The sequence below is a fragment of the Phocoena sinus genome, chromosome 4, assembly GCF_008692025.1.
Source record: "Phocoena sinus isolate mPhoSin1 chromosome 4, mPhoSin1.pri, whole genome shotgun sequence".
NCBI lineage: Eukaryota > Metazoa > Chordata > Mammalia > Artiodactyla > Phocoenidae > Phocoena > Phocoena sinus.
In genome coordinates this window covers 98,661,532-98,677,647 of record NC_045766.1, presented here as the reverse complement: position 1 = coordinate 98,677,647, position 16,116 = coordinate 98,661,532, and the positions used below count along the sequence as shown (strand labels likewise).

General features: G+C 40.7%; 1 protein-coding gene across 10 annotated transcripts in view; it reads left to right on the top strand.

Moving 5' to 3' along the window:
* The window catches only part of ST3GAL6 (ST3 beta-galactoside alpha-2,3-sialyltransferase 6), a 107,192-nt gene that overhangs the window by 45,725 nt on the left and 45,351 nt on the right, over window positions 1-16,116 (top strand). For 4 of the 10 annotated variants that reach the window (XM_032629521.1, XM_032629522.1, XM_032629520.1 and 1 more), the window contains exon 2: window positions 2,543-2,704. The exons of 4 other annotated variants lie outside the window; for them this stretch is intronic. The gene's annotated coding sequence lies outside the window, so the exon portion shown is untranslated. Of the gene's footprint in view, window positions 1-2,542; window positions 2,705-13,035; window positions 13,055-16,116 lie in introns of those variants that run through there. 2 more of the 10 variants (XM_032629524.1, XM_032629528.1) reach the window with 2 other exon arrangements.

The window sequence follows — 16,116 nt, the reverse complement described above, 5'->3', positions numbered from 1 at the left end:
ACTCTTCATCGCGGTGCGTGGGCCTCTCACTATCGCGGCCTCTCTTGTTGAGGAGCACAGGCTCCAGATGCACAGGCTCAGTAGTTGTGGCTCACGGGCCTAGTCGCTCCGCGGCATGTGGGATCCTCCCAGACCAGGGTTCGAACCCATGTCCCCTGCATTAGCAGGCAGATTCCCAACCACTGCGCCACCAGGGAAGCCCAGTAACTGCATTTTTAATGCTGAGCATATACTCATTCATTCATCAGGACACGCTTATTTGGTTTCAGTTATTTACCAAGCTTGGAGTAAAAGCATCATTTTTTAATCCTTTTTTAATTGAAATGAAACATGTATTCTTTAAAATTGGACAAAATTAGTTATTGTTCAAAAGTTTCACCTGGGGGGTACTGGAAGATACCACCATACACCCTTTTTATTTTTAATTTGAAGGTGTGTGCCTGCACAATTCTGCTAATAACTACTTTACCTATTTATTCATCATCTGCCCCCAAATCAGGGTTGGAGTACTTTTGAAGCCATATGGTTAGAAGATTGCACTTTGGGAAACACTGGTTTAAATAACATTCTAATGCTTGTAACCAAGCTACATCAGCATTGGCACCACCTGGGAACTCGCTAGAAATGCATATTCTTAGTCCCCACCTGCCCTACCGAATAAGGAGCTACATTTTAACAAGATGCTCAGGTGATGTTAATGGACATTAAAGTTTATTAAGCATTACTATCCAAAGCCCTCCCAAGTGGTTTTAATTAATTAATTTTTTCCAAGTGGTTTTTAAAACAGAGTTATCTTCAGTAACAAATGACTCGTTATCCAGCAATGGAACCTGTATTATCTTTAGGCAACCTAAGCAACTTCTTCCGTGTGGAGCTCAGAGTCCTTGAATATTGCATTCACTGGCCTTGGCTTAACTCCCTGTAGCATTCAGTACCAGGCTAATGCCTCTTTTTCATGAAGGCCATACAGACATGAGCATAGCCATTTTTGTTTTCCTTCCTTGATTTAAGCTTCTCCAGGTGTAACTAAATCCCCATCCCTCTAGTTGTTCCTGGTGTGACATTGTTTGGGGTTTCTTTACTAACCTTTCCATTTCAAATTTGTGATTGCTCCTTTACTCCAGCTGGTAGTAGCTAGTAGTAGGTTGAAGATCATAGGAACCCAGGAGTTGTACTTTCTATACATTTAGGGAGAATGATTTTGAGGCTCAACTTTATCATTACCCATAATTTCCTTAGGTTCAAAATTCTGTCTTGTGGTGGAGACTTCTAATTATAATAATTGCCACTAAAGAGCACCGCTTTGCCTTTCTTCTAGTTTCTAAATGCAACAACTGCTTAGCACTTCAAATGCCGGGGTCAGTCAGCATATACAGATATATGCTGCATATAGATATATATGCATATAGAGATATATGAAAATAAGCATTTTCTGTTTCTCCATAAATTTTAAACTTTTAAGAAAAAAAGTCCCCTGTAATCCACAATTCAGCACATCAACTGATTTCTTTTTTTTTTTTTTTTCTGGTATGTGGGCCTCTCACTGTTGTGGTCTCTCCCGCTGCGGAGCACAGGCCCCGGACGCGCAGGCCTAGCAGCCATGGCTCACGGGCCCAGCCGCTCCGTGGCACGTGGGATTCTCCCAGACCGGGGCACGAACCCGTGTCCCCTGCATCGGCAGGCGGACTCCCAACCACTGCGCCACCAGGGAAGCCCGATCTATGATTTTCTTAATTAAGCATAATCACTTTCTTATTGTAGGACATCAGTTCGTCAGTGGGTTCTGAAATAAAATATTGGCCATATTTTTGTTGGTTTTGTTTTTTGATATTTGTTTCCTAAAATTTTTTTTTTAAATGACACTTTCTACTAACCCAAGAAATACAGAGCATGCAGTTTTGTTTGTTTTGTTTGTTTTTGTATCAGGATTATTTAGTCTTGTGTAAGAAAAGCTATAGCAGGAGCATTTGAGATTTTTTTTTTCAAAATTTTTTGGAGAAAGTAGCCCATGGCACATTGTTAAAGTAGTTGCTGTTCTAACTTGTCACACTTCCTTTCCCCTCACTTCCTTCTGGATATTTTTGTTCTTCTTGACCTTCCTCCACATTCTCCTGTCTCTCTCCCTCCCTTTCCTCTTCAGAAGGTTTTCCAGCAGCTCCTTCTCTCAACTCTGCATTGAACAATAAAGCTGTGTGTACGTGTGGAGAGAAGCTGAAAAAGAAGACAGATGGTTCTTTCATTACCGGGTTGTTCTGGATTAATTGAGCTGGATATGTTATTTTTTTCAAGGAGACTAAGCTGGATCGCATGCATAACCAGTCATGGGCTACAGTCATGTAATATATGCAGCCGGTTTTGCTGTTGGATTTTTGTTTTTGTTTTGTTTTTGGTAATTACATCACCCTGCAGAGCATTTTGGGACGGGCCAGTAGTGAGTTTACTAAAGTAGTATTTTCATTCAAAGTTTTTTTTAATGGCTTAAGATTTTTCTCGGGTAGCCGAACCATCCTTATAAGCATGCTACCTTTGTGTTTTATTTCAGCACTTACAAGTGAAGAAGCAGCACGACCTTTTTGTCTTGGATAATTTCTAGTGGAGAGGCTCCAAGAATTTAGCAGCAGCCTCCTGGGCCTCCGGCACCCTTACCACATTCTACATCCTCAGGGGACAGAGGGCCTTTGGGAACAGACCCCTAAAAGAGTAGGTAAGCAAAGGCAACAGGACTGTCTTCTCAGACTTCCTAGCTGTTAAGTTGGAACACTTGAAATATTTTTATACAGTGTTTCCCTCTGGCAGGTGACTTTACCCTCTCCTTCTTTGTATACAGCTGCCTGTTAATTTATCTCTTACTAGTTTAACAGGTGACCAGAGGGCCTATGAAACTACATATTAGGTAACCAGTGACTCTTTAGCATATCCCAAAATTGAGCTATGAAAGTTTTCATTATTATTTTCATTCTCAGTCTAAATGGGCCTTTTTGGGACTGTTCTAAAACAACATGGAAGTGAAAGAGTAAGTAAACTGAAGTTACAACTAGAACGTTACATGCATCACAACTATTGTAGCAAGTGCTGTTAACCAGTGTTGTTAGAACGAATTCTAGTTCCCTCTCTGTCTTTAATGCTACAATTAGTAATAATTTCATTGAAGTACCTTAATATAATTTGTGTGTATATTCTCCTTACTATGCCTGGAATCCCATGTACAAATTTACACCTATTTATAAATTCATTCTGAGAAAGCTCTGGAGCTCAAATGTCTTCTAGGAATTAGCTCTATGTTTTACCCATGAATCCATAGCCTTTCTGATTTGTTGAGGTTCATCAGAGAACAGTTATTCTACTAGCAAATTTGTTACTGCTAGCTACTGCTAGTTACTAGAAACTACTAGTTACTACTAGCAACTGCTTTGTTTGGAAATCATTTTATGAAGGACACTTATTGACTTACAGTATTATGCTTTAGTACTGTTGGTACATCTGGGCATTTACAGTGGTTTTGGGATTTAGTCCTTGGGAATCTCTTGAGCTCTTCATTGTTCATACCAAGATTTTGAGTGGATTCAAAGTCCTTCCCTAGTGTCCTGAGGCACTGGTCTTGCAGAACTTTTGAGCACTGTGAATGTAGGCTGAAGGTAAGGCTGGATCTTCAGGTTTCTTACTGCCAGAAACATCTTAATTGAAGGAAATCTGGGCTATAATCATCTTGGAGATTTCTGGAACTGCCTTTCCTGTCAATCTATACATCTGCTTGCGTCAAGAATATGGAAATATTTTGAGTCCTTATAGCCTAATGGTGAAGAGCATGGATTCTGGTATGTGCCTGGGTTCAAATCCCAGCTCCATCACTTACTACTTGGGTATCCTTGGGTACATTATAACTTCTTTGTGCTTTAGTGTCTTCATCTGTATGATAGGAATGACCTTTCTTAAGGGATCATTTTGAGGATTAAAAGAATTATATACGAAGAGCATTTAGAAAAGTTTCGTCACATAAGTGTTCAGAAAATTTAACCTAGTTGTATTGCCGTCGGTTGCACTGTTTTTTCTTCTTCCTCCATTCTCTAGTCTAGGGCTAACAGGTATTCAACTCTTCATCGTTAACTTGTTAGATGTTGCTGACTGACCCTGGCATTTGCTTCTGAGCCTAGAGTACCATATTTGAATCCTTCTCAACATTTTTTTTTTTTGCGGCACGTGGGCCTCTCATTGCTGTGTCCTCTCCCGTTGCGGAGCACAGGCTCCGGACGCGCAGGCCCAGCGGCCGTGGCTCACGGGCCCAGCCGCTCTGCAGCATGTGGGATCCTCCCGGACCGGGGCATGAACCTGTGTCCCCTTCATCGGCAGGCGGACTCTCAACCACTGCGCCACTAGGGAAGCCCCTTCTCAACATTTTAATGGATCCAAATCAGAGTGTAAGGTGAAAACTATTTGCCAACTCAGATTATTTGTAAAGTTCTTGATTTTCTTTCTTGCTTCAAGACATAAATTTGATATGCTGATTACAAACCTAGGTTGTTTGGTTTTACTAGGACTCAGAGCAGTTTTATTATGAAAAGCATAGGAAGGTATGGCTTCTATAGCCAGAAATAGGGTCTAAGATGAGTTTTGCTAATGAATTACTATTATCTTGAATGCCTTTTGTTTTACATTTAGAAGCAGATGGGTAAGCCTTCCTATCACAGATACTTTGAAATGTTTAAATAAATGTGGAGAAATAATAGCTAGCGTAGTAATGGAAGCTTAATTTTCTTTCTTTTTTTTTTTTTGGCTCTTATTGTACACTGTCATGAATTCTTCAGTATCTTTACCAGGATGTTATGAAGTTAGTTCTGTTTTTTGTTTTTAAAATAAATTTATTTATTTATTTTTGGCTGCATTGGGTCTTCATTGCTGCACGCGGGCTTTTTCTAGTCGTGGTGAGCAGGGGCTACTCTTGGTTGCAGTGTGCGGGCTTCTCATTGCGGTGGCTTCTCTTGTTGCAGAGCACGGGCTCTAGGCACGTGGGCTCAGTAGTTGTGTCTCACAGCGCAGGCTCAGTAGTTGTGGCACACCAGCTTAGTTGCTCTGCAGCATATGGGATCTTCCTGGACCAAGGCTCGAACCCATGTCCCCTGCATTGGCAGGCAGATTCTTAACCACTGTGCCACCAGGGAAGTCCCCTGAAGTTTGTCTTTTATTGAAGCCTTGGTGTATGGGCAGCTTATACTTTATTAGTTTTAAAAGAAGAATTAAAAACAAGATTAGGAGAGTCCTTACCACGTGCCAGACATTTTTCTAAGTGCTTTATATTTACAACTTAAATAGCTCTATTAGGTACTATCTTTATTCCCATTTTACAGGTGAGGTATAAAGAGGTTAAGAAACTTCCTAGGGTCATACATCTAGACAGAGGTAAAGCTGAGACTCAAACCCAGGGTGTCTGATTGCCAAGCAGACAACCTTAACACCTAATTGCGCTGCTACCTGCAGAGAAGAAATTACATGAAGAAGATGAGAAGGAAGATCGAAGGGCCAAATTAAAGAAGTCTTAAATGCCAGGCTGAGTGATTTTATGTGTATTTGGCAGACAATGGGATAACACTGAAGGTTTTCCTGTGGGGTGGATGACAAAATGAGAGCCGGGCTTGCTTTGAGGAGTTTATGCCGGTGCAGCACATGGGCTGATTTAAACGCAAGATAGATTAGAGATCATTGCTAGTAGCTGAGAAGTAATGAGAACATGGGTTTAGGAAATAGGATTAAGATAAGAGCTTGAGGGCTTCCCTGGTGGCGCAGTGGTTGAGAGTCCGCCTGCCGATGGAGGGGACACGGGTCCGTGCCCCGGTCCGGGAAGATCCCACATGCCGCGGAGCGGCTGGGCCCGTGAGCCATGGCCGCTGAGCCTGCGCGTCCGGAGCCTGTGCTCCGCAGCGGGAGAGGCCACAACAGTGAGACGCCCGCGCACCGCAAAAAAAAAAAAAAAAAGATAAGCGCTTGAGAACACCTGTATTTAGGTGTGCCAAGGAGGAAGAGAAAGATTTAGAAGCTCAGGCAGCAGTCGTGAGACGCAGTGTCACCCGAGGGGTGTTTCAGGAATTGAAAACCATAGAGATTTGAGAGGATTGGAGTGAAATGAAGACTAGTGGGTTATTGTTGTATACCCATGATGAGCCTGGAATCATGCTGGAGGAAAATCCACGTAAAAATGTTCTCCTGCACTGCCTACTCTGCTACTTATGAGTGAGGTCACCTTTGGCAAGTTTTTACTTTTTTCTAAATCCTGTCTGCTTCTTCTGTAATGTGGTGACATAAGACCTTACTCTGTCTAAATGCCCTGAACTCTTGCAGTCTTTCCAGCTCTAAGATCTGTAATTCCTGGGTCCCAGGTGTGAATAGCAATAATGGGAAATGTTGTGAGTGAGTGGTGATTCAGTTGGCCCTTTTAGGTGAATCAGAAGGCGATGCAGGATGAAGTGTGTGTCACGTAGATGTAATCTGTATATTTTCTCTCAAAAATAGCAGTGGTGATACTGGTAGTAGATGGAAGGTGAAAGGATAAGGCTGTAAACAATATAGGAATGAAAATATCCAGGGAATTTACAGAGAGACCACAAATATCCCCTAGAATGATGATGGAAATTTTTCTGAAAGCCACTTATTTTCAAAGAGAGTCTCACTAGTTTGTTCAGGGAAAATTTTGTTGATTGGAAATTTTAAAAATTCAAGCCCAAAAGACTCTTAAAAGAGGTAGCATGGAACTTAGAATGAGCTTTCACTTCCTCTCAACAACTGTTTTTTGTGGAGCCCTGATCCTCTCCATGGGCTGTGATTCCTCTTTCTTCTGACCTTCTCCAGCAGTGCTTCTCAAACACACAGATCACCTGGGGATCTTGTTAAAAGGCACATTTGACTCAGTAGATCAAGGGGTGGAGCTGAGACTCTGCAGCTCTACCAAGTTCCCAGGTGATGCCAATACTGTTACCAAATGCAAGTTCTCGTGCCTAACGCACTGTGAGGCCAAATAAACCGAAGTGTCAGAGTTTGGAGCAGAGAAAGGTTTATTGCAGGGCCAAGCAAGGAGAACAGGTCCTTGTGTTCAAAAACCCCGAACTCTCCAGTGGTTTTGGGGGAGAAGTTTTTAATAGGCAAAATTTGGGGTGAGGGCTGCAGGGTGTGTGAATTTCTTCTGATTGGTTGGTGAGGTAACAGGGTGGTGCTCCAGGACTCTTGTGCTCAGCCTGAAGTTACCATCCTCCACCTGGGTGGGGGCCTTAGTTCCTGCAGAAGAATTCAAAGATATATTGTTGTGTATATTCCTTGAAGAGGAACCAGGACCCTGCCCCAAGTCTGCACTGTTGTTTCTTGACTGCTCCTCCCTTGTCTCCGCATTCCCTCCCTTCCCTAATTAGCAACTGTTTGAATCTGCCCTTTGGAACTCAGGGAAGGTCTAGGAGGCAGAATGAAGCCTATTTCCTACAAACAAATGGGGGACACAGAAAGGTTTTGTACCAGGGAGGGACCCACAGGGTCGGGCTTGGTTTCAAACCACTGCTGGTTTGTGGACCACACTCTGAGGAGCAGGGGTCTAAAATATTTAATTTTACTTCCCACAACAGATAATCATAGTCATCCTGGAACAGTGTAACTTCCTTCACCAGACTGTGAGCTCTGTTTGCCATGTCTTTAAAATAGAGTACACATGCTTAATGAATGCTCAATAGTAATAGATGAATCCATTCTTACCCCTGTCAGTGATCTGTATTATTCAGTGGTGTCAGTAATTTGAATTGTTACAGATAGGGGCTTTTTCCTTTTAACTGAGCAATCGAAGCAAATCTGTTATTCAGAAATAGGCACCGGCATGTAATATAAAATTTTCATATAAAGTTAAAAATACATTTACTATATGACCCGTGAAAACACATGCCTACCCAAAGTCTTGTGCTTGAATTTTCAATGTAGTGATGCCAAAATCTCGGCCTCTGTGCTCTGGTGCCAAATTGAATCCTGGAGACATTTTGGGTGAAATAAAAAAGAATAGCTTTATTGCTTTGCCAGGCAGAGGGGAACGCAGAAGGCTGGTCCCCACCTGGGAGGATTTGGTGAGGAGTTCTATAGCAGTAGTTCAAGGGTGGGGTTGCTGATAAGGATCAGGGTGTGTGCAGGTCCTATACTCCTTCAATCTAGCCTCATGTGCTCTTCTGTTGAGCTTTGAGGTTATCAAACTTGTGATCTTCTCTCTGGAACATCTTGCATTTTGTGGGTGTTTTAGTTCTACAGAAGAGCTTAAAGATATTGTTATGTGTGTCCCTTGAGGCAGAACCAGGACTCTGCTCCAAGCAGGCTGCACCACTGTTTCTTGACTGTTCCTCCCTTGACTCTGCACCCCCTTCCTTCCCTGATTAGCAACTGTTGGAATCTACCCTTAGGAACTCAGGGAAGGTCTTGGAGGCTAGAGTCTGTTCCCTACAAACAAGGAACAGGGGACACAGAAATGCTTCCATGCCCAGGGGCTCCATAGGGCCCTGCTTGGTTTCAGTAGCTGTACTTATAATAACTAAAACCAAAAAGTAACCAAATGTTTATTAACTGGTGAATTGATAAACAAATTGTGATCGTGGTATAGCCATACAATGGAATACTACTTAGCAATGTCAACTGATTTTAAAAAGTGCACAACCTAGAAGCTGAGAATTATGTTTTATTCAGTGCCCTTTCTGAGGACTGCAACCTGAGAGACAGCACCTTAGATAGCTCTGAGGACCTGTTCCAAAGAGGTAAGGGAGAAACCAGGATATAGAGGAGTTTTTGCTGAAACAAACATACAGATGTAGTTGAACATCAAAAGATTACTGCTAAAAAACAGACATCTCAAGTTAATGATTTTAGTACTTTTCTATGTGTGGGAAGATGCAAAGTCTGGACTCATTGAAATTATTCCTTTGATATACAGCTTAACTGTCTAGGGCCCATATCCTGTTTTTCTCCACCTCAGGGTGCACTGTTGGGGGACTGGGGGGGTGTTGAGGGGGCGGTGGCTGCAGTGGCTGATGGTTTGCTGGTGGGCAACATTGCTGTTTGCTGAAATGGTAGGCAACCTTTTTTTCTTTTTCTTTTTTTGTCCACAGTAATAAAAAGGAAAAAGGCATGAATTCCTGGTAGAAGTAACAACATGAACAATTTCTTTCAAAAACATTATACTAATATAAATAAGCCAGAAATAAGATACATACTGTGTGATTCCATTTATATGAACCTTTAGAGAAAGCAGAACTATGGTGATAAACAGATCAGGGGCCAGGAACTAGGGGAAGAGAGTTGGCTGCAAAGAGGGACAACACAGGAACTTCCAGGCTTGTTGGAAATGTTTAGTATGATTTTGGTGATTGTTACACACCCTTACAGATTTGTCAAAACTCATGAAATTGTGCACTTAAAAGTGGTGGGTTTTATTATAATTTTCTTCCCTCTATACAGTTAATTTTAATTTAATTAATTTTTTAAAAGTTTATTTATTTTTGGCTGCTTGGGGGCTTCATTGCTGCGCGCGGGCTTTCTCTAGTCGTGGTGAGCGGGGCTACCCTTCACTGCGGTGCGCGGGCTTCTCATTGTGGTGGCTTCTCGTTGCAGAGCACAGGCTCTAGGCACGCGGACTTCAGTAGTTGTAGCACACGGGCTTAGTAGTTGTGGCTCACGGACCCGGTTGCTCCACGGCGTGTGGAATATTCCCAAAGCAGGGATCAAACCTGTGTCCCCCGCACTGGCAGGCAGACTCTCAACCGCTGCGCCACCAGGGATGTTCCACAGTTAATTTTAAAAATTGGCCACCGTCAGTAACCTGTTAACAATATCTATTACTCTTTAGAGTCTATCTTATCAATAGGGCATTAATCTAAGAAATAGAGAAAATTTCCACTCTGGGAAAAGAAATGGGTCTCTGGGAGAAAATATGAATAAACAGTAGGACCATAAGAAGTTCCCTTAAAAGCTTCTTTGTGTATTTTCAACGAAGCTGAGGCTAAAGGGAGAGATCTTGAAAACAGGAACTTCAGTTCATTTATTTTTAACGTCTAATATAGTGTGCTATTAGCTGAATGATTTTAGTCTGTCCTGCTGTGCTATTAAGGAACAAAATTCTGCTGAAACATCATTTCTCTTCTTTTTATATTCTTTGCAGTGAGCATACCCAATTTTGGGGGCAGGATTTGGTCATCTGCTTTGGCAGTGACAGCTTAGCTTTTATTAGCTGAAAAGATCTGTCTACATAGGCTAAGGATGAACTCTGGGAAAAGCATTGGCTTTCTTTTATTTATTTTTTAAATTTTATTTATTTAGTTTTTATACAGCAGGTTCTTATTAGTTATCTATTTTATACACATCAGTGTATACATGTCAATCCCAATCGCCCAATTCATCACACCACCACCACCACTCGCCATTGCCACTTTCCCCCCTTGGTGTCCATACGTTTGTTCTCTACATCTGTGTCTCTATTTCTGCCTTGCAAACTGGTTCATCTGTACCATTTTTCTATATTCCACATACATGCGTTAATATATAATATTTGTTTTTCTCTTTCTGACTTGCTTCACTCTGTATGACAGTCTTTCTCTACGTCCATCCACATCTCTGCAAATGACTCAATTTCATTCCTTTTTATGGCTGAGTAATATTCCATTGTAAATATGTGCCACATCTTCTTTATCCATGCGTCTTTCAATGGGCATTTAGGTTGCTTCCATGTCCTGGGTATTGTAAATAGTGCTGCAGTGAATATTGGGGTGCATGTGTCTTTTTGAATTATGGTTTTCTCTGGGGATATGCCCAGTAGTGGGATTGCTGGGTCACATGGTAATTCTATTCTTAGTTTTTTAAAGAACCTCCATACTGTTCTCCATAGTGGCTGTATCAATTTACATTCCTACCAACAGTGCAAGAGGGTTCCCTTTTCTCCACACCCTCTCCAGCATTTGTTGTTTGTAGATTTTCTCATGATGCCCATTCTAACTGGTGTGAGGCGATACCTCATTGTAGTTTTTTTTTTTTTTAATTAATTAATTAATTTATTTTGGGCTGTGTTGGGTCTTCATCTCTGTGTGAGGGCTTTCTCCAGTTGCCGCGAGTGGGGACCACTCTTCCATCACGGTGCGCGGGCCTCTCACTGTTGTGGCCTCTCTTGTTGTGGAGCGCAAGCTCCAGACGCACAGGCTCAGTAGTTGTGGCTCATGGGCCTAGTTGCTCCGTGGCATGTGGAATCTTCCCAGACCAGGGCTCGAACCTGTGTCCCCTGCATTGGCAGGCAGATTCTCAACCACTGTGCCACCAGGGAAGCCCCCTCATTGTAGTTTTGATTTGCATTTCTCTAATAATTAGTAATGTTGAGCAGCTTTTCATGTGCTTCTTGGCCATCTGTATGTCTTCTTTGGAGAAATGTCTATTTAGGTCTTCTGCCCATTTTTTGATTGGGTTGTTTGTTTCTTAAATATTGAGCTGCATGAGCTGTTTATATATTTTGGAGATTAATCCTTTGTCCATTGATTCGTTTGCAAATATTTTCTCCCATTCTGAGGGTTGTCTTTTTGTCTTGTTTGTAGCTTCCTTTGCTTTGCAAAAGCTTTTAAGTTTCATTAGTTCCCATTTGTTTATTTTTGTTTTTATTTCCATTACCCTAGGAGGTGGATCAAAAAAGATCTTGCTGTGATTGATGTCAAGCAGTGTTCTTCCTATGTTTTCCTCTAAGAGTTTTATAGTGTCTGGTCTTACATTTAGGTCTCTAATCCATTTGGAGTTTGTTTTTGTGTATGGTGTTAGGGAGTGTTGTAATTTCATTCTTTTACATGTAGCTGTCCAGTTTTCCCAGCACCACTTATTGGAGAGACTGTCTTTTCTCCATTGTATAGCCTTACCTCCTTTGTTGTGGATTAGTTGACCATAGGTGTGTGGGTATATCTCTGGGCTTTCTATCCTGTTCCATTGATCTATATTTCTGTTTTTGTGCCAGTACTGTATTGTTTTGATTACTGTAGCTTTGTAGTATAGTATGAAGTCAGGGAGTCTGATTCCTCCAGCTCTGTTTTCTTCCCTCAAGATTGCTTTGGCTATTTGGGTCCTTTTATGTCTCCATACAAATATTAAGATTTTTTATTCTAGTTCTGTAAAAAATGCCACTGGTTATTTGATAGGGATTGCATTGAATCTGTAGATTGCTTTGGGTAGTATAGTCATTTTCACAATGTTGATTCTTCCAATCCAAGAACATGGTATATCTCTCCATCTGTTTGTCACTTTTGATTTCTTTCATGAGTGTCTTATAGTTTTCTGAGTACAGGTCTTTTACCTCCTTAGGTAGGTTTATTCCTAGGTATTTTATTTGTTTTGTTGCAGTGGTGAATGGGATTGTTTCCTTAATTTCTCTTTCTGATCTTTCATTGTTAGTGTATAGGAATGCAAGAGATCTCTGTGCATTAGTTTTGTATCCTGCAACCCTACCAAATTCATTGGTTAGCTCTAGTAGTTTTCTGGTGGCATCTTTAGGATTCTCTACGTATAGTATCATGTCATCTGCAAACAGTGACAGTTTTACTTCTTCTTTTCCAATTTGTACTCCTTTTATTTCTTTTTCTTCTCTGACTGCCATGTCTAGGATTTCCAAACCTATGTTGATTAATAGTGGTGAGAGTGGACATCCTTGTCTTGTTCCTGATCGCAGAGGAAATGCTTTCAGTTTTTCACCACTGAGAATGATGTTTGCTGTGGGTTTGTCATTTATGACCTTTATTATGTTGAGGTAGGTTCCCTCCATGCCCGCTTCCTGGAGAGTTTTTATCATAAATGGGTGTTGAATTTTGTCAAAAAGCATTTTCTGCATCTATTGAGATGATCATATGGTTTTTCTCCTTCAGTTTGTTAATATGGTGTATCACATTGATTGATTTGTGTATATTGAAGAATCCTTGCCTCCCTGGGATAAATCCCACTTGATCATGGGGTATGATCCTTTTAATGTGTTGTTGGATTCTGTTTGCTATTATTTTGTTGAGGATTTTTGCATCTATACTCATCAGTAATATTGGTAAGTAATTTTCTTTTTTTGTAGTATCTCTGTCTGGTTTTGGTATCGGGATGATGGTGGCCTCGTAGAATGAGTTTGGGAGTATTCCTTCCTCTGCAGTTTTTTGGAAGAGTTTGAGAAGGATGGGTGTTAGCTCTTCTCTAAATGTTTTTTAGAATTAACCTGTGAAGGCATCCAGTCCTGGACTTTTGTTTGTTGGAAGATTTTTTTTTAATAATTTTTTAAAAATTTACTTATTTTTGGCTGCGTTGGGTCTTTGTTGCTGCGCACAGGCTTTCTCTAGTTGTGGCGAGCAGGGACTACTCTTTCTTGTGGTGCATGGGCTTCTCATTGCAATGGCTTCTCTAGTTGCGGAGTGCGGGCTCTAGGTGCACATGCTTCAGTATTTGTGGCTTGTGGGCTGTAGAGCGCAGGCTCAGTAGTTGTGGCACATAGGCTAGTTGCTCTGCAGCATGTGGGATCTTCTCAGACCAGGGATCGAACCTGTGTCCCCTGTATTGGCAGGCAGATTCTTAACCACTGCACCTCCAGGGAAGTCCCGTTGGAAGATTTTTAGTCATAGTTTCAATTTCATTACTTGTGATTGGTCTGTTCATATTTTCTATTTTTTCCTGGTTCAGTCTTGGAAGGTTATACCTTTCGAAGTATTTGTCTATTTTTTCCAGGTTGTCCATTTTATTGGCATAGAGTTGCTTGTAGTAGTCTCTTATGCTTTGTATTTCTGCGGTGTCCCTTGTTACTTCTTTTTCATTTCTGATTTTACTGATTTGTGTCCTCTTCCTCTTTTTCTTGATGAGTCTGGCTAATGGTTTATCAATTTTGTTTATCTTCTCAAAGAACCAGCTTTTAGTTTTATTGATCTTTACTATTGTTTTCTTTATTTCTATTTCATTTATTTCTGCTCTGATCTTTATGATTTCTTTCCTTCTACTAACTTCGGGTTTGTTTGTTCTTCTTTCTCTAGTTCCTTTAGGTGTAAGGTTAGATTGTTTACTTGAGATTTTTCTTGTTTTTTGAGGTGGGATTATATTGCTGTAAACTACCCTCTTAGAACTGCTTTTGCTCCATCCCATAGGTTTTGGATCATTTTGTTTTCGTTGTCATTTGTCTCTAGGTATTTTCTGATTCCCCCTTTGATTTCTTCAATGATCTCTTGGCTATTTAGTAACATATTGTTTAGCCTCCATGTGTTTGTGCTTTTTACGTTTTTTTCCCTGTAATTGATTTCTAATCTTTTAACGTTGTGGTCAGAAAAGATGCTTGATATAATTTCAGTTTTCCTAAATTTACCAAGGCTTGGCTTGTGACCCAAGATGTGATCTCTCCTGGAGAATGTTCCATGTGCACTTGAGAAGAAAGTGTAAACTATTGTTTTTGGATGGAATGTCCTATAAATATCAATTAAATCTATCTGGTCTATTGTATCAGTTAAAACTTGTGTTTCCTTATTAATTTTCTGTCTGGATGATCTGTCCATTGGTATAAGTGAGGTGTTAAAGTCACTATTATTGTGTTACTGTTGATTTCCTCTATTATAGCTGTTAGCAGTTGCCTTATGTATTGAGGTGCTCCTATGTTGGGAGCATATATATGTATAATTGTTATATCTTCTTCTTGGATTGATCCCTTGATCATTATGTAGTGTCCTTCCTTGTCTCTTGTAACATTCTTTATTTTAAAGTCAATTTTATCTGATATGAGTATTGCTACTCCAGCTGTCTTTTGGTTTCCCTTTGCATGGAATATCTTTTTCCATCCCCTCACTTTCAGTCTGTATGTGTCCCTAGGTCTGAAGTGGGTGTCTTGTAGACAGCATATATATGGGCCTTGTTTTTGTATCCATTTAGCGAGCCTGTGTCTTTTGGTTGGAGCATTTAATCCATTCACGTTTAAGGTAATTATCGATATGTATGTTCCTATGACCATTTTCTTAATTGTTATGGGTTTGTTTTTTTGTAGGTCCTTTTCTTCTCTTGTGTTTCCCACTTAGAGAAGTTCCTTTAGCATTTGTTGTAGAGCTGGTTTGGTGGTGCTGAATTCTCTTAGCTTTTCTGTAAAGCTTTTGATTTATCCGTGGAATCTGAATGAGATCCTTGCCCGGGTAATCTTGGCTGTAGGTTCTTCCCTTTCATCACTTTAAATATATCATGCCACTCCCTTCTGGCTTGTAGAGTTTCTGCTGAGAAATCAGTTGTTAACCTTATGGGAGTTCCCTTGTATGCTGTTTGTCATTTTTCCATTGTTGCTTTCAATAATTTTTCTTTGTCTTTAATTTTTGTCAGTTTGATTACTATGTGTCTTGGCGTGTTTCTCCTTGGGTTTATCCTGCCTGGGACTCTGTGCTTCCTGGAATTGGGTGGCTATTTCCTTTCCCATGTTAGGGAAGTTTTTGACTATAATCACTTCAAATATTTTCTTGGGTCCTTTCTCTGTCTCTTCTCCTTCTGGGACCCCTATAATGCAATCGTTGGTGTGTTTAATGTTGTCCCAGAGGTCTCTTAGGCTGTCTTCTTTTCATTCTTTTTTCTTTATTCTGTTCCACGGCAGTGAATTCCACCATTCTGTCTTCTGGGTCACTTATCTGTTCTTCTGTCTCAGTTATTCTGCTATTGTTTCCTTCTACTGTATTTTTCATTTCAGTTATTGTATTATTCATTTCTGTTTGTTCTTTAATTCTTCTAGGTGTTTGTTAAACATTTCTTGTATCTTCTCGATCTTTGCCTCCATTCTTTTTCCAAGGTCTTGGATCATCTTCACTATCATTATTCTGAATCCCTCTTCCCTGTCTCCACTTCATTTAGTTGTTTTTCTGGGATTTTATCTTGTCCCTTCATCTGGTACATAGTCCTCTGCCTATATATTTTGTCTTTCTGTGAATGTGGTTTTCGTTCCACAGGCTGCAGAATTGTAGTTCTTCTCGCTTCTGCTGTTTTCCCTGTGGTGGGTGAGGCTATCTAAGAGGCTTGTGCAAGCTTCTTGATGGTGGGGGACTGGTGGTGGGTAGAGCCAAGCACTGGCTTTCTTGAAAGACTGAAAGAGGAGATGTGTGTATACATATAGGA